Source organism: Stegodyphus dumicola, chromosome X1 (genome assembly GCF_044657685.1).
Source record: "Stegodyphus dumicola isolate Sdum_Otavi_A_Nest chromosome X1, ASM4465768v1".
Taxonomy (NCBI): Eukaryota; Metazoa; Arthropoda; class Arachnida; order Araneae; family Eresidae; genus Stegodyphus; species Stegodyphus dumicola.
In genome coordinates this window covers 195,455,838-195,475,857 of record NC_140780.1, presented here as the reverse complement: position 1 = coordinate 195,475,857, position 20,020 = coordinate 195,455,838, and the positions used below count along the sequence as shown (strand labels likewise).

General features: G+C 29.9%; 1 protein-coding gene and 1 long non-coding RNA gene across 3 annotated transcripts in view; both read left to right on the top strand.

The window, feature by feature from the left end:
* LOC118191269 (uncharacterized) overlaps positions 1–20,020 on the top strand; it is a 435,608-nt gene that overhangs the window by 220,047 nt on the left and 195,541 nt on the right. The window lies entirely within an intron of this gene.
* The window catches only part of LOC118182728 (homeobox protein Hox-B4-like), a 45,859-nt gene that overhangs the window by 17,004 nt on the left and 8,835 nt on the right, over positions 1–20,020 (top strand). The gene's annotated exons all lie outside the window — the stretch shown is intronic.

The following is a 20,020-nucleotide window of genomic DNA, read 5'->3' as shown; positions in this document are numbered from 1 at the left end:
TAAGCACGGGAGAGGTTTCGAGGGAACTGATCATTCTACGAAGTTGTATGGTTAGGCACATTCCTCTTTTTAAATATGTGTGATCTGACAGACGTCCACAAAACACTTTTGGAAGAATAAGTTAAAATATCAATAAAAACTTAATTTTTTTTAGCAAATAACTTCATGCCTTAAAAAAATGCGTCTTTTACAAGGAACAACAAAACTTCTGACTATTTTACGTTAGTATAGCTATCGGCATGAAGATGCCTTTATTTAAAATAATTCATGAACATGCCATGAATTCAACGGTTTTTCCAGTTGGAGCAAAATTTAACCGTTATAGTAAACGTCGAAATATTTTTATACATAATAATACACTTTAGATGCTTTTCTTCCTATTTAAATCCAGAAATATTATTATACTATTTATGTAATAAGCAATGCACTTGTAAGTCCCACAAAGTACAACCTTGAGCTTTCACTTCGGTAGAATAACAATTTTAGCAACATTGCTCATATGTATGGTGCTGTTGAATATTTATCATTCTGGAAAGAATGAAAGAAAGGCTCTAAAATCTTTCTTTTACAGTAATTCCATGTTTTCACCTTACCTGATCGCTTTGAAATTATTATCAGAAAAATTAATCTAGCAGTCAGTGATAGCATATAAATGATCCTTCACTGCAGCTTGTACTCAAAAGGAATATGAATTGATTATACGAAACCCTAAGAAATTCTGAAAATTACATAGAGAGATCTATTTAACATTAAATAAAGTCTTTTACACAGCAATATATTGGGTAAGGGAACTAATGCAAAGTTTTTTTTGATAAATATTAAAGGAAATTCATGAATACCCTGTAAAATCACAATTTGATAGCTAAATATAAGTACTAATTTGAATGCAAATCTTGAATCTTGGAAGACTTCAGGAAAATTTCTCACATGGCCTTATCAAATGTCACAATGCAAAATAAGACTTTTAATGAAATATATCTCATAAAAATGCATAAGAAAAGAGGAGAAGATTGATCTTTACGTAAATAAATACTTATGCAAACCATGACAATGACTAAGAGTGAATTTTTCAAAGGAAATCAAGATGTCTTTGTTACAAATTTGGATAAATGCCTAGAACTTTAGCTCTTCCCCTCCTATATTGCAAGCGAGTACTTGGCTAGAGATAAGATTCTGAATGTCATAGCTGCCAAAGACTAAAGGTCCTTGATTTCTGAAGAGTAAATGAGATCTAAGATTTTTGTTTAGAACCGCATATGCGTTTTATATCGTCCTAGAGTTAAAAAATCTTTATGGAATATTTTTTTTGAAAAGCAAATGGCTCAGTGAAAACAATGTGCCTCAGAAAGATTCATCTGATCATAATAAATATCAAATAATTTTATTAATAAACATAATTTTAATTTATGTCATAGAAAACCTCAAAAATTCGGAAACAAAGTCAAAATCAGGTATTTGTTACGACAAAGGTATATTTTTTACTGGATTAGCAATAAAGCATAGTGTACTTAGTAGATATCAAAAGCACTTAAATTTCCACCTCAAAATAATTGATTAATAAAGTCCATCTGTATAAAAATGTTTAACAATGGTGCATTTTGAAAAACAGGTTTTGATAAAACACTCAAGAACTTATTATAGAAATAGTGTTTGTCACAAAAGGAGATTTAATTAACTGAATTCATTTAACTAGTGATTTCCGTAAATCAACAACTCTTATATGATGGGGCTAAGTGTTAGTTAAAATCCTTTCAAATTATGCATATAAATTGCGACGATTCAGTTATAATAGAGAAACTACTCCACAGTTTGCTGTCTGAGTTACCAAAGGAAAATTAAATGAAAAATTTTTATAATGAAATTATTATACATGCTTTACTGTATTTTATAACAGAAATGCGTTTCAATGAAGGATCAGAGCACCGGTAAGAAGGTACATTCAAAATTGCGTGCAGTTATCGTAACATCTGTAGTAACTTCACAATATTTAACAAGATGTAAATTTCAGGTGCTTGAAAATAATCAGAATAAAAACTTTGCTGAAAATAAAACTTAGAAGAAATAACATATGAGAGACTGGTCAGCTTTATGAGAGGAATATCTATGAATTAAGTAGACAGCATTTTACTAGACACATTGTTTTACTTTAAAAATCTGTCATCATTTAAATATTTTACTGTGATTTTTGATAAAATTTTAAAATAGACTTCGAAGCATTTTTCACTACAATTTTTGTTTCTATGCTTGAAATAAAATTTATGTGTTTTAAAGCTGTTTTTAATTTTTATAAAACCAAATTTTGAGAAAGTTTCTTTTTATATTGACCATATTATTCAAATAATATCCCTTTCGTGTTACACAGTTAAGACTTTATATCTGTTTTTATTTAAATTATTTTGAGAAATCAGTAACAGTATGAATGAAAGAGTGAAATTCAGTATTTTGGAAAATTGCTTTGAATGGGACCGAACAGCCGGCTGTTAATATTCTTATTTTGAGGAACATGAAAGTACGAATAATCAAGCCGCATGAACCAAAGAAATAACCAATTTGCTGGGGTCAAATTCAGAAAAAAAAATCAAAATGACCAATTAATTCTTTAATTTTGGCGTCTTAAATAGCATATCTTATTAGCTCATTCATTCTGAATTGAATCTCAACGTACCTCATCTTCTTCTGATAACTTCGCATAATATTATTAAACAGAATTTTATTAGACAGATATATTATATAATTTACCATAGTTATTTACACTATAATCAAACGGTTTCTAAAAATGCAAGTTATTCTTAAAAAGAGATTAGAGCGACGTTTTTGATTTGGCATTAATTTTTATTTACATCAAGACACATAAAAAATACGCAGAAATATTGCCTTGAAATCGAGCCTTAACAATTACTTTTTTCAGTACCTTCTGCTTACCGTTACTTACAAGGATTTTTATACGAAATTTTCCACTAGTTGGCAAATTTTACACCCTTAAAAATGGAGAAAAGAACTTTTTAAACCTCGACTAACTATTGCAATATAGTTACGATGATGTAATCTGCACAACCAATAGAAATTTCATGTGAAAATAGATGTTTATGCTTTTAGGAATGGAAGTCATTGTCATAATTTCCCTTTACCTAAAACAAATTAAACATAGATGACTTAAATATTTGTTTGCATTGAAGTAACATACCATTACTTGATTTCCTGTAAATCAGAAGAGAACATCATCCGTAGCATTTGTTATAAGCAGAGATATTCTTAGTTATTTATGTGATTATCAGGTGATGGATGCGCTACTCATCCTTCCATGTTTGTATTCATGATACCTATTTCTATCACGAAAATATTTCTCATACTTGAGTTAGGGTTTGATTATGTTCAATAGTTCTTAATAAAATAGGACCTCTTATCTGATGAACTTCGTCATAACCCTACAGAATTAGGAGGGGTAAAAAAAAAAAAAAAGGTTTCATGAATTTGCAGTTTGCTTTTGCTTTGTATTAAACAAAGTATATGCTTGCAGCAGGGAATTTATTCCTTAAATACTGCTTTTACCTCCTGTTCTTTCTTGAGAAGTGCTTCAATGATGAAGCATTGAAGCGTGGACAATATATTACAGTGTATGTACTGTTCTCGGTTTCTGGATGAATTTATCTGCATTTATGTTGAAAAGGTTGACAGAGTGGTTGTGTTCGCATTGTTCTGGCAAGACTTTTGGCTGCTTCGAGTCGACAGAGCATGGATTAAATTACTTAATATGCTTTGGAAAAAGAAAGTTGAATAATATTTAGTCTGTCACTTTCTTTTCAACATTGAACCGACTATGGCCTTAACAGTTGTATGTCACGCAAGATAGGCAATGAACAACCCCTAGACAAACTATGTGACAGACAATTTTTAAGCATTTAACTTTGATGGGTAGTTGGTATAACACTTGTTATCTTTTTATTATGATTAATACATGAAACAGAGATATATTTTAAGGCTTGGTTTAAGTTAACAGGGGATATGTTCTTTCAGACACTAAAATAAAATCGTTTTACACTGGCTTAAACTAAGCAGGAGTACGATCTAAATCTTAACTCTGATTTGTCTGTTGATGTGCATAATTTATTACTCTGAAATGTTCATAGTAAAAAAGGTAAATGTTTGTAGGTCTTTCATGTGATCTATAGGCTCTTCAGTTATGCAGCATTTCCCCATATTTACAGCATTGGCATAAGAAGTAAATGGAATAATTTATTTCTTTCTTACTGTATTAAAAATATGTTTTGATGATAATTTCCATGAGTTACAATTTGAAAAATAATAATTTTACTTAAATTTAAAAATTACTTTCCCGATTAACCGAGAGGAAGAAATTATTGTGATTCATACAGTAGCATGTGTAAACTAAAATTCTTGGATACCTTTTTTATTTTTTAATAATTAAGTCTGTTCAGTACAATTGTTACTCATTTCATTTAAATAGTTTTAAGATTTCAATGAGCCTGAGTTTCAAAATTTCAAGTTTCTAAGAACTAGAACATGTTTTGTTTGTTCGTAAGAGAAATGCTGAGTATAAAAAAATTTTATGCCAGTTCCTTAATTCTACTACATTGTTCATATTTTACACAAAAGTGTTAATGAATTTGGGTTTCATTTGCTTTCCGCTACTACTTTCTCCGTAAGTTATTCTTTATAATGATAAAATAAAATGAATATCATGTTAAATTTTAAGTCATTTAAGTCAGTTTTAAGACAGGGAAGTATAAATCTTCATACACTAAGGTTCTACGAAAGTTCCTACGCCTTTTAGCAATTTGCTGTATTGTTTACCAGTATAAACACTTTTTAATTGGATCTTGTTTTAAGCTGTTTATCGGTGGATAATCCTCAGAGTTCTTGTTCACTTTCGGTTCGATTTATATCGATACTCAGATAAATAATGACCTATAATAGTATTAACAAGTTTGTGCTTTTATATAGTCCTGATTTATGTAGTTTAGTATTGTATGCTTTGTCATTAATACTGCAACTTTATCAATTGATTACTTTCATAAATAAAAAGTAAAAATATTATTAATTTGTCTCTATTGACTCTTCAGTTTGGATTACTAAACACAGAGCAATTTTCTTTATTTGCTTTCCTAACACTGTAGGGAATCTATCAGGTCGAGTAACAAAATAGATATTATTATTTCCCTTTAAATATTTTGCAAGAATGAAGTCATTTCATTAGAGAAAATGCCTCTTTCACTTATTGCGAAGCCATACAAATATAAACTGTATAAATACAGTGAAGATTTTTAAAAATCTGAGTTTAAATATAACTGTAAAATGACATAAAACATCATTATACGTGTTGTTTTCTAGCGTAAATACTAAAAATCTTCCAAAGCTACGCACATGACTTTCATTTTCCAATTTGTTCCATAAGCCACTCTGTGCGTGTTTTGTGAAGGTCACCTGACTTTTGCGTCATGGTTCGTTGAAAACCAGTCGTACGAAAAAATGGTCGATTATAAACTCGCAAGAGAACGCCCATGATAGGAAAATCACACTACTGTTTTAATTCGCCTCGGCAGTTGTATCGGTACTTTTTTTGCTGGTACAAAATTTATTCCTTTTTAGTTTTGAAGATATAAGTACATTTTCAACAAAATGCGTAGATCAGTAGTAGTTCATAAAGCTTGAACGCAAGAGTACTTCGGCACAAAGTGAGAAAGTATACTACAGTTTGTTTACCCGTTGAAAAAATTTTCACAGCTCAAAAAAGATGAAGTCATTCCTAGAGATATTTAAGTGCGAAATATTAAACAAACTAAAGGTCTTTTATGCTGTCGTTATTGAAAGCATTTTTATATTCTAATATGCAAAAAATACAATAATTATATTTCAGCAGTAAGAGAAAACAAAAATACCATTCTGTATTATCTGCTTAAATTTAAGAAGGAAAGACAGGAACAAACAAACAAACAAAATGATAATCCTTTAAACTATATTCATTTATATGTGTAGTTCAAAGAGTGATTTGCAAAAATAAGATTTTCAGTAGTTTGAAAGTTTTATTTAAAACTACTTGCAGTATTTTGCAATTCAGCAAACAGATGAAGTAGTACTGCGAAAAGCTTGAGAACAAGCTAGAGCTAGAGTATGAGAATTCACAAGAAATAAATACCTTTCCGTTTCAAGCATCAAATCTGACGTATTTGTGACTATTGTAGCTCTCAATTCACTTTATTCCATTTATTAAACAAGGTACTTTACCTAATGTCTAAATAATAAGATGGTAATTGCCTAAATATTGCTTAGTTACTCTTATAACTGCTCTGAGTTGCTTAACTATTGCAAAATACTATGGGTCTGAGTAACAGGAGTCGTCCAGCTGATGGGATCATTAACGCGGGTATTTTTATAGAAAAACTGGAATTATTTACATTACATGTTAGGCACATTGCAGCCAGCCCGTTCAACAGGTAAGAGTAGACTCTATGGGAAACTGTTCTGCATTTCATCGGAGTTAGGAAAAATGTCATGCAGTCAGCCCATGCAGCAAGCGAGAAAGAAAATAGGACGAAATACCAGTGCTTGGGGGCTTTAGCCACTCAGCAATAGTGGACTTCATATAAGTTCATAGTGCATTTATTCTTGATAAATCATTGACAGTTCGTCAGATTGTTAAAAATTTTAACCAATTCATTTTATGTGATTTTTGAACTCCAGAAATAGTAATCGACGTGGTGTTATGAGTTAATACTATGGATGTCTCTTGCTTTTAAATGTGGTAGATTAAAAAAAAAAAAAAAAAAAAAAAAAAAAGATTGTACTATGTTCTAGTTTAAATTTCGGGATTGGTCTTTTATTTAAATGTCACTTAATACAGTAATTCAAATTTACCGTCGGTACTGGATAGTAGCTTATAAGCCATTTAAGCCCTGCTGGCGGATTTACTTATTTCAAAACGACCTAAAGCTCAAGAATAGGTGATAATGCGAGTTATTTTCAACATGCTAAGAAAAGAAGAGAACATAGTTACAGATGAAGAATGTATATATGTTACGGTGAAACACCGAAATCTGGAGAATGTCGACTTTCACCGGTGAATGTCAACATTCACATAGTCTCTTGGTGTATGGCCGAAATATTTTCCAAATACTCTTATTTCTGACTTACACCGGTCAATGTCGACATTCACCATGTACTAAAGGTGAATGTTGAACATTTAACAATATTATATTTTCTTCTCCGTAATTCAGTCGCGAATAAACGCACTTGAGACTTGAAATAAGAACTTAAGAACATGAGAACCTAAAACACACAATACATTCAAAATGAGAAAGGAAAATAATAGAAGTTAAAAACTTACTTAATTATACAGTACGTTCTAAATGAGAAATTAAAATAACAGTAATAAAGAACTTACTAAATTATGTGATTCAAATCTTATTTATTGCAACAACTTAAACTATTATGGCACTTCATAACCTAGATGTAGACATTTTCAGATCAAGTTGTAAGAAGAGTTGAAATCTGCAGACAGCCATATGAAAAAAAAAATGTGTGCTAAAAGATACTGATGCTAATATAAGAATTATAAAAATTTGGCATTTATATATAATACTTAAGAATTTGACATTACATGGCAATAAATATGATAGGAGCAATAAATGTGATAGGAGACATTTTCCTTCAACATTTCGTGTGAAATGATGAACTAGCCAAATGTAAAGACAGTCATGTGTGAGCGATAAATTTTACATAGCTGACACTTATGTCTCAGAAAGTGTTGCTCAGATTAGATTGGAGAAACGAGAGAAAAACAATCGATGATTACTGCATATTTTATTTTACTTTTTATCTTATATCATACAGGAGACGTATTATAAATATTACGAAAATATATGTATTCATTGCTGAGAATGAAAGAGCAAGCTTTTAAAATGAGCATAAGAAATGTGAATGTTTAAATAAAGCAAAGGGGAAAAAGAATTTCTAGCAATAAATAAATTAAAACTGATATGAATTTAAGTTCTTGATCCACAATGATAAGGACTCTGAAAGGTTAAAAAGAAGTTAATTTGTAAAAGTATAAATGCAGATTGGTCAAGAAAGATGCACACACTCACTCACACATATGTATATACACAGTGATGCAGAAAGAGTTACATAACTTTTATTAGCATGCCACATCGATATCTCCTAAAGAAACTAATCTACTTCTCACATAATTTTAATAAATATATTCAAATTCTTCAGAATATATTTACACATATTTTATCTAACATACCCATTTAAAGTAATTTCTGCATCAAAAATGTTATTGTATATTAAGAAAGGTTAGAATAATGTTCTGTATTTTTTAATTTGTGTTATTTCCTCCGTTATTTTCCCTCATTAAACCTTCCTGTTTTATCTCTATGCTATATTTTATTAAATACTAAACTGTTTTTAAAGTCTGAAGTGTGTTTCCTAAAACTTATGCGAATGTGTTATCTAAAATACACTTATAACTTTCTTTTTTTTATTAACTTACTTACTAGCCCATTTTCAATTTTTTTAAACAAAGTGAATTTCTGATTTATTTGTTTCAGATTTAGCTATCCTTAAAGTTAACTTATTTTAGGTTTTAAACCTTACTTTCAGATTGAAAGAGATGCGCTTCTCAAAAGCTTGAATAAATTTCATTGCTGTCTATTTAAAATTTACTGAACATGTTTTCCACGGTGCTGTGACCTGCAACAGATAGGAAACAATGCAGTTTGTCCAAAACACGTCTGCAGCGCAGAAGACTAAATTCGAGAGCCTCGTATTGTTTAGTCCTTCGGCAACACTCGAGGAATCTAACCTAGAACGCTAAGCCAGTTATGGAGTCATTAACGAGCAGTTTCGTGCCCCGTTTGACCTTGAGAGCTCTACGCAACGCGAGAGGCCCTGTTGAGATACAATAACCACGTTTATTTTAACGTTAGGTAATAAACTTTGAAACCGTTAATGCGTTATAAAGTAGAAATCTGGACAGCAGAAATACAAATAACAATACATCGCACTTTGGAGAGCAGAAGTTGCAATCCGAGCCTGCAAAACTATTATTAATTTTCAACAGTCTAGCACTATTTTTATTATACTCTGTTTCAAGCTAAATATATTGCTAAGAACAGACGTTATAATATTTGTACGCGCCGTACAGCAATAGTGTCTGGATCTCTGTTTTATAGGTAAATGCGTTTCTCTTTATTAATAGGACTAAAATGAGATGTTTAGTATTTCTTTATAATACAGAGAAATCAAAGTGAAATATTACAATAAGCACTTTTAAACACCTGAATTATGTGTATTAGATTTATATAGTTGATTTCTCTTTTAAATAAATCAATTTTTCAAAATTTTCTTCAACTACAATTTTCGTTCAATATTATCGAGGAAACGTATTTTAAATCAATTTCTAATGATAAAAATATGTGAGGTTTTTATTACTAATACTATTAAATATAAAAAATTTTTGGTAGCAAGCTGAGAATAATGGACATATTTCCTACATTTTGAGTGAATAATTTTTCTCATAAGTCGTAACGCATTTTCATACGGAATTAAAAAATACATTGAGTTTCATTTAGAATTAAAAAGAGCTGCTTGGGCCAACACTTGTAAGGTAAGCCGTCTGCTGCATTTTTGTGTTATTTAACAGTAGGTTGAAATCTATTTCTTTTCCTCCCTTATCGATTATTGGTGTATTAAATAATATTTATCCTTTTGTCATATATCTGAAATGTTGTTATGCTCGCATGATACCCCCCCCCCCCGAGAAAAAGGCCTTTTTTCCTGAAAGAGGGGAAAATTCTTATTTTTGTTGCATTCTTACATTAAATGTTACATATTTTATGTGTATAGACAATTTAATTATTCTTTTTGAGGTCATCAAAATGGTAAATTTATCATTAAATAAATAGATTACAGCTAATTCTGTAATCCAAACTAGAGAACTTATAACCTAAAGTGAAAAAGTACGAAATTAGAATTTGTCATATTTAATGGTAACAAAAGTTATTCGTATGTTTTTATATACATGTACATATATATTTCTTAAAAGAAAGCAAGATTTAAGCAAATTAAACTAGAAGTGAAAAAAAAAATTCATCATCCATATGCAAATTTAACTTTTAGAAAATAAGCTTCGTGTCCCTAATCCCAACATAAATTATGCTATTTTCGTCTTTAAGTAAAAATGAAATTTGCTTAAGAATTGTTTTTTTCCAGTCCATATGTATTAAAATTCTTGTTTTAGTAGATAAATAAAGTATTGAGTACTATACTGCTATTTAAGGCCATTCGAAAACGAAATTTATGGAAACCTTTTATTGAAAATAACTCATACAAAATGCTATTCAAAATTTTACCTTTCGGAATAATAAATGTGGCATATATCATTTGAAATCACGAAGTTATATCTGAATACTTTGAAACGTCATTTACAGCATTATTATTGATTCTAACCAAATGTTCCTTCTTTAAATTAATAGTTGCGTTTTGAATACATTGTTGAAATGCTAAACAGCGTTTTACCATATATTTGCTGCAGAAACACAAATATTTTTAATTAGATCGTAACAAATAATTACTTCCCTCTTTTTTTCATTAAGAAACAATTTGATTTTATTCTTGAGAAAGTCAATTACATCCGCGTGTTTTCAATTAAGAGAATAAATGAGAACTAGTTATTGCTAGTCACGTTCTTCCCCATGCATGATAACTGTTGATGGTTTCTATATGCTCAACTACGGCTAACTGATAATCCTTTGAATCATTTAGGCGGAAAGGCTGCTCGATTAGTCTTATGTTTTGACAGAGAAGGCGTTTATCACTCTAGCTGGTAGGTATAAGATCTGTTGTATACATCCGTAAAAAAGCAATTATGAGAATTAATTTAAATCGAAAACTTAGAGAATTTCTCAAGATCAAGGTTCCTCAGTGATTTGAAAGTGGCAACTGATTAAAATAAGATTTTTAGCCTTCAGTGAAAGGTTCAAAGCCTTACCGCTAAGTCTTAAAAGCTAATGTTAAGAATAAAGAATGAAAAGGAGTTAAAAATGAAATAAAACAAACTTTGCATTTAAGATGTCTAAAAGGGCACTTGTATTAAAAACTTTAAAAAATCTGCATGCCATAGTTTATATATCCATTGAAGTTCTATTTAGGGTTTCCTCTTTCACTAAGAAGTATTCAGCTTGTTAACTAAAAGAAAATGTATGATTTTTTTTTAATAACCATTTTTAGAAAGGGATGAAGTATCATTTAGAACTTTCCGTTTTTTAGTGTTTAGAATAAGGCGTCTTTCACATCTCTTTTACTATCATCACATGAAATGATTTAACGTGTCACGGGTTTCACAAATTTTAATAAATTATTAAGATTCTTTCAACTTTCTTTTAATTTAAAAATTCAAGTATTAAGCTGCGATAAATATGCTTTGTTGTAGATATGATTCATATAATAGTCTCTGTGTTTCCTAATAACCAAATAATGATATTTATAAGTTTCCCATTGTTTTGTCTGTAAAATTTCCATTCAAAACATTAAACTCATCATACATTAGTTTATAAATTGCACGAAGTCTCCTAATGTAAGCAAACATTTCGATTTTTAATGGATATTACTCAATGATGTCCAGACATCCCAAAGTGACTGCTTGCATTTGATTATCTTACCTGAAATTTACAGAAAAATATCGTCTACTCATTTTGAAAGGTTTAGGAGATTTTTCCGAGACTTTTGTAAACTTTTTGCAACTTCAGTAATTTTTGTGTAAAATCAAGGAAGAGTTTTAGCTCAACGTATACAATAAAACTGTGCGGAATTTATAAAACTTGTGAAGTCTTTACAGTTTTGAAGGCATATAAGTAAAACTATAAAGTTAGCATGAAGCTCAAGATGACTGCTATTTTTATACAGTCAGAAAGCAATGTAAAAAGATTGACGCTGTTACAATACAGTTTTAGAGTTTAGCATTGCACTAATGAAATTTTATGGCGTGGCGCATACACACAAGATAAATTATTTCTGTTCGCTTATTTTGGTAAAATCATAATACTTTGTTCTTAGTTGAGGCTTGATCCAGAGGAAAAGAACTTCATTATTAATTAAAAATAAATATTTTCGGTGCGTTTCTCACATCGAATCACTGAACATAATTTTTAATGCGTATCGATAAACGAAAATGTCATTAAATGACGGTAATTTTATAAGGTACCTAGTTTTTTCTATGTTTGACGTAAAATCTGTCTTTCTTGGGGGAAATGTATTTTTCTTCAGAGGTATTAGAAACAAGACCTTATGACTGTGAGTTGAATTCTTGAGTCGGCTTGATTCTTTTCTATTTTTGGGATTAGAGGGTTCATCTCATTGATAATTTGTGAGAATATTGTTAACTGAAATAGTATTTGACCAGGACTTTGCATTCAAACCAGTTCAAAATGTGTGAAATATTTATAAGAAGATTTAAAAAAAAAAAAAAAAAAAAAAAAAAAAAAAAAGAATTACAAGAATTTATCTGTTACTTGTTTAAATAATCAGCTATTTCAGGTCTCCACAATGATTTCGACGAGATATTTTCATCTTTAAGACTCGTTTAATGCCATACTATAAATTAATGCGTCTCCCTTGTGCAGAGTTCAAAAGTGGCTGTGCAACTAAAACCACTAAACAATATTATTTCCGTCTGTTATTCAATTCCTAATGACTGAAGAGACATATAGGCACTTTACGCCATTCTCTCCAAGTACGACACAAATATGAAAGACATTATCTTTTTTAATTTATTTTAAGCGGATATAGTTTTAATGTAACCATATTGATTTGACATTGAGTATAGACACCTAGAAAGTAGAAAGGTTTTCATGTAAAAAAACTAATTTAATTGAACAAATGATAACAGATACAGTGTAGTATTAACTAGCAGCTAGGTAAACTCATTTAACAATACAAAAGCTGTGTAAAAGTTAAGTATTTATGGTGACACTTTTCCAAGCGGCATAAAGCATATATAATTTGTTGCCAGCAGCATCAGTTTTACTCATTATCTTTTTGCTCATTAGTTTACTCATTACAACATTAGTTTTTGCTCATCATTTTGATTGATTATTATTTTGAAATTTTAATTTTTAATCATGCTTTTTAACTTTCTTTTAAATATCATTATGCAGATTGTAAAATGTAAGGAATGTTGTGTTATTAAAATCCTCGTACTCTAAACTGCATGAAAATTAAACTTATTTTGATTAATTTTATAACATATTTTACTTCTGCATCGATGTTCTTTAAATCTTCACTTATGCTACTTCTTTAGATACTGAAAGCAATAAATATGGATAAGTAGAGCCCCACATCGTTTCATAAATCAGTATCAATCTTTTGCATACCCAAAGGTTAATTCAGCATGTGATGGAACTACTTCCCCATAACATATTTTGCTTAGTCAGTATTTAAGAATATGCCCTAAAGTAATAAACTTATTTCAAGCTAGTAATTATATTTTGTTTAAATTATTTTTTAAACTGCTTTGCGTAAATACAGCAGCACTGAGACCAATATAAAATTATCCAAATATGACTTTTTTGAAATACAATTATTTGTTTAAAACGTAATGAAAATGAATGTGAAAAATGTGGCATTCATACGAAGAACAAATCAGCTCTTCAAAATCAGTTTTCGATGATATTTTTAACATTTTCAATCAACCTGATGATAATTAGAGTTAGAACTAAATATATACATTAGAAAATGGAAAATCCGTAATTAAAATAGCAACAAATTTTGCTGGTTACCACAGAAAAGGCTCTCAGAGGCCTCCAGGTGGCCGTCTCTGGTATAAATGATTCCAGTGAAGTCATCGCTGATGCAAAACATGTGCTCTTCTGGGAAGGGGAAGGAGTAAGAAATTAAAATTTTTAAATTGAATCTTAATTCTATACAACAATTAATTGACAAACATTTATCTCAAATAAAATACCTTAGAATATTTCTAGAAAAGTGTGCCCTTGAGAGTCGCTTTTTCAGGAGTAAAATTGTGTCATTAGTTTCTTTAGTGTATTATACCTTTGCATTAGGAATTAGCAAAATACGATGTTTTAATTGGATTAGTTATTAAAGTTCAAAATGGCATGTATTTCTTATAAAGTTTCCCATGCTTACTCTTTAATGAATTAAAAGTGACTCTGTCATCAGTAACGGCACTTTTAGCAGCACGCAAATTTTGCTGCTTTCACTATCATTCCTTATGCTTTGACGGTTTTAATATAGTAAAGAATGGTATACGAATATATTATTTCCTTATACCCATGATTTTTACTAATCCTTTTACAGACTGCAACATTTCAATCATTTACATTTAGCATTTACTTAGCATCTTCAGTAATTGCTAACAGAGATCAAATTTGCCTTTAAATTATAAAATTCCCCTTGGATTCCTTGAATATCAGTCGTCAATGATGGCAAAGTGAATAATTCTAAATGTTAATTTTATAATTTTTAAAGATGCGTTATGTAAATAGGACAAAAGTACCTATTAGAAGTGCGTTAATATAATACTTTCTTATCTTACTTTATGTCATAAAAGTAGTTATTCTCTTAAATAATTTCCATGCAATTAATTTGATTTAATATATTTCTATAGTATCTGCATATTGTATCCTTAGAATGTCCTCTAAAACAGGTAATCTACACTTCTCTCTACACACAAAATATTTATGTCAATCTGCATAAAATGCATGCTGAAAACTTATTATTTCAAAAACCAAGCTTAAAATTGAGACATAAAAACCACAATTGACTTAAATTCTTCCGTTTCCATTATTACACGTGAAGACAATTATTTTTATTCTGTAAAATGTTACAACAGTCACCTATTATTTCATGACAAATTACTGATTCTGACGGGGAAATATCAAACTGAGGGTTTGGATTAGTATATTATGGCAAAGCACGCTGTGGCTATCTGCCTAAAGTAAGAGATGCATTTGTGAAGGACTTTCTAAGGAACACTGGCTTATATACACGTTACACACGGGAAAAATCACGAAAACGCTTATGCAGCCAGGCCGTTCGCTTGGATTCGAACCAAGGTCGGAACTACCAGTGCTCAGCGATTTTACCGCTCAGCCGCTGGTGGTTTCGATATTTTTTCTTACCCATATGTTCATTCCGGCAAAGTCTTTGGTACGGTAGACGGATCGGAATCAACCCCCCCCCCCCAATTGATTCCGTGAAAGGAAATATCTTTCCTAAGTAACACTTTCTTCTCCCGTAATATCAGCAATAGATTCCCTAAACGCGAAAAACTGCCAAAATCCTTAATTCGTACATATGTATATACTTGATTTAACGGCTGTTATTTGAACATTTAAAATCAGAATAATAATAAAGACAACAATTAATTGACAAACATTTATCTCAAATAAAATACCTTAGAATATTTCTAGAAAAGTGTGCCCTTGAGAGTCGCTTTTTCAGGAGTAAAATTGTGTCATTAGTTTCTTTAGTGTATTATACCTTTACATTAGGAATTAGCAAAACACGATGTTTTAATTTTATTAGTTATTAAAGTTCAAAATGGCATGTATTTCTTATATTGGTGGTAAAAATTACTTGCAACAGGAAAATATCGACCATATATTAAAGAAACTTTCTAAAATATTCTGTAGAAAATTTAAAGAATGCATCACTAATTACCAATAGCGTAAAATTGTTGTAAACGGATTTCTAGAAGTGAATTCATGTGCTATATAATGGAATATATATATTTTCGAAAAAGGAATTTAGGCAAGGATATGATCTTATGAATTTTAACTTGTTGTACATGCAAGTATGTAAATAAAATGCGTAAAAAATAATGCATCCTAAATTTAAACTAATATATTGGTTAAAAGGCATAAAAAAACTAAGCAAATCCGAAAGTAAGCAGTCCTTTCGATAAAAAAAGCACATAATTAAAAAAATACTTTAGATGCTTTACGAAAGTTTTGTTAGCAACTGAATAGACAACTAAAGAGGCAAACTGTTAACTTTGATCATCATATAACTAACAATCAAACACATTTTTTCAAACAAAAGCAATATTCATGAATACTTTTTTTATATGTTACTTAATGATCTTGCCACCGTGTCTGAGCACACAGGTAAGAATTTTTCTGTAGCATAAAAATTCAAATAGTTTCATTCAAACATTTTCTAACCAAACAACAATTCTGCTGCTGTTAACATTTTGAGTAGATACATGATGTTAAATTGTTCACATATTCAATATATCTCACAGTAATGTTTTCTTTTTATCCCATTATGTTAAATATTATTTATATCTAAAATATGATAGTCTATGTATCTATCTAAATATATATATATATATCTAAATATATATAATATGATAGTCTATGTATCTATCTATCTAAATATGATATGTCTGAGCACACAGGTAAGAATTTTTCTGTAGCATAAAAATTCAAATAGTTTCATTCAAACATTTTCTAACCAAACAACAATTCTGCTGCTGTTAACATTTTGAGTAGATACATGATGTTAAATTGTTCACATATTCAATATATCTCACTTACAGTAATGTTTTCTTTTTATCCCATTATGTTAAATATTATTTATATCTAAAATATGCCTGAGGTTAAAAAACTGATTTTTAAATGCTTTCGTTATTTTCATTTGAAAGCGAAGTTAATGAGATGAAATTTGTTAAACGTTGTGACTTGTTTGTTGCGAGGATACTAAAAACCACCCTTTCTCACAAATTTTCTTCGGTTTCTCTCAAATTTATTCTGCACAGATTTAGTTAAATCGTAATTAATTCAGCATAAAATTAGATCCTTGTATATTCTATGTAAGTGTAATATTCCATATTTTCTACTTAAATATATCTGCTATAACTCGTGCGAGAAATTGAAGAACTACATAAAAGCAATCATTTGATTTGAAACAGCTTCTGCGATTTCAGTTTACAGAGCCCCGAATGGCAGAACGTTAAAATTTGATTTTCTTCAATAGTACTACTGATTAATTTGTTTCTTTTGTCAAATACGCAAGGGCACCTGCTTTCAGCGAAGATGCCTTCATAGAATACTCTCAAAAAGCAAACTGACTCATATTCACGTTATAAATGTCAAAAATCACAAAAACATCTCTACAGCCAGCTCGCTCCCCAGAATTCGTGTCTGGGTGGGAATACAAGATTTCAAAAGTCAGAGACTAGGGTACTAATTGCCAATAAACTGCGGTAAAATTAATACTTTGTCAGATGCTGTCTTTTATTACTTACAACAATGTAACATATTTTTTAAGCTTTATTTTCTTTATATTACGTAGATTCTCAAAGATAATTTCTGTTGATAATGTTTCACATTGATTAATGTTAAGATAATTCGCGAAAAATGTATGCAAAAATTTCTTCTGCTATGTTTCAAATTAAGATTTAAGAACTGAGCTGAAAAACAGTATTGATTTATTGATTGTGAAAATAACTTAAGAAAATAAGATAAAAAAATTTAATTAACCTGTGCATAAAATCAAAGATATAAGCTAATAGTGATTTTTTCAGACTGTCCATAACCAAGTATATTTCTGACAATATTTTTGGCACACCGAAACTGTAGCTTGATTGATGTAAATTTACTCTTTTGATCGCTATATTTCCGCTGATAATAATAATAAACTGGCAACTATGAAATTTTCGTTTATCTTTTTTCTTGTTCAAACAACAGTACCTTAAATTTAGAAGCAATTTTAAGGATTTTATAGGAATCTATAATTATATTTATTGTAGTAATTCTAGAAGCTTCGTGACTGGGCTGCTTGTTGAGTTAAGACAAACAAATGACATAATGTAAAAGCACTCTTTCAAAAAAGAAAATGCCAACTTAGAGAATACGAAAGTACTAAAATCATAGTCTCAGTCATTCATGTAAAATACTTTTTGATTAACGGCTAAGTATTTGTGAAAAGCATTTTCCGAAGACACTCATAAAATAATTTGAATGTTACTAGAGTGTTCTAATTGCAGAAGCGACAGGAAACATAATTAAATAAATAAATAGAAACAAAAATAATCGATATATTTAGTTCTCATTATTATAATTAACTTAAACAAAAATAATGGGTATATTTATTTCGTATTATCATAACCAACTTAGTACGTTATTTTTGCATTACGTATATGTTGCCTTATGTAACTGTTTGAATTCTACTAACTGTTAAAATCGGCATAATATTCTTTGTTCCAAATTTCAATCAAAACTATTAAGCCTAATTTTCGATAACTTATTTTCCGAACTTTTTATGCATAATTATTGCAATATACATTAACTGTCTACTTATTAGTCATACTTTTAGGCAATGACGTACTTCCAAAAATGTAGAAAAGGATCAAAATAACGACAACTGAAAAAGGTTTTTGCGCCTAAACAGTATACTGATACACATACGCATTCTTTGCATACTGGTTATTAAGTTCCTACGTTACTTTCCTTTCGAAAAACATATTATTGCTCTTTCAGTTGCTTACAAATGCGTTTTAAAAATCGAATCAACAGTCGCACTTTTATTCTTGTTTAGAACTTCCATTCTGTCCTGCCTACAAGGAAAATTTATGATCAGCCAGGAAAAGTAACGTTCCCTAATATCTCACCGATGATATGTCGTCAACTAAAACTTTTGAATGAAGTTCATTTTACACCCATCTTCGTAGTAAAGTCGCGTCCCATTCATAAAATGTTGTCGCTAGGGTGATTCTTTTTACTCTCTATACGACCGCATTAGAATATAAGTTAAGGGAGTGAACAAGGGAACGATTCAGAATGACTTAAGTGAGGTTAACTAGACTTTAATGGGGGCCACGTGCATCTACGATAAATAGAGGCCATAATCATAAATTATATCTCGCTGGTCGACAGACTTAAAGCGTTCTCCAAATCGTTCCGACGACTCATATTACTCAGGCAATAACAATAAATCAAGTCACTACCGCGGGAAGGGCTTAGTGTAGCGCGCTTGCTTTCTTTACTACCGGCGTTACTCCTCCCTCAAAATCTTGGTTTCTTATCTCATCCGTGATTTTTTATTGTTATTTCTTGCTTTTTGCAGTCTTAAGTATTTTTTTTTTCCCTAATGGTCGCGAAAACTACATTTTATATCTGCAACGGGAGGAGTTGACAATTTAGATATAATTTCTCTTCCTCGTTGTTTTTTACACTTGTAAATTGTTTTAAAATTAAAGAAAAAACATTTTTTTTTGCTGAAAGTTTTCTTTCTACCCCCCTTTTTTTGTTCCACTTTATAGCTGCTACTAACAATCTACGTTTATCTTATTAATATAATGTCTACAACAGACATATTTCCTTCTCTTTTTATTTTCAATAAATAGAAAACAATGTCATTGGCACATGCCATTTGTTCCCCTGCACAATTGACGAGTGACGACTTTATAGCCAGTGGAATGATTCTTTTTGAGTGAAAATTTTTTTTCACTTATTTACGAATTGAAATTTTTTGTTACTGTTTAATAAATTCAAAAATAAGAATTAAACTTCGTAACAATCAAAGCATATGATTATATGATGTTTCAAAACATAAATGGCAAATTGAAAGGAGTTAAAGAGAGTCGCTCATAAAATAATGCCGTAAATATCAATGAGTAACTTCTTGTAGTGCTTTAAATATGAGTGACTTCAAATATGCTCATATGTCTCTTTGAATTCAGGGGTAGTAGCCATAAGCTTTATAGATAAGCCTTTTACAAGGTAACCGTGTTTTAAACAGTTCTCTAAAATAAACTGCTTAACAAAAAGTGCATATTTATATGTATAAATAAAAAATTTGGTACAATTATACTGAAATTTAAATAAAATAATTAGTATGGTTATGGAAAAAATGGGTAAGATTGTTGAAGCAAAATTATAAACACATTCAAATTAGAATATTCATAAACTTAAAGTAAAATCAATGCAGATTGTTATACATGCTTTGAAAATTTACTCATTGTAATTTACAAGTTAAATAT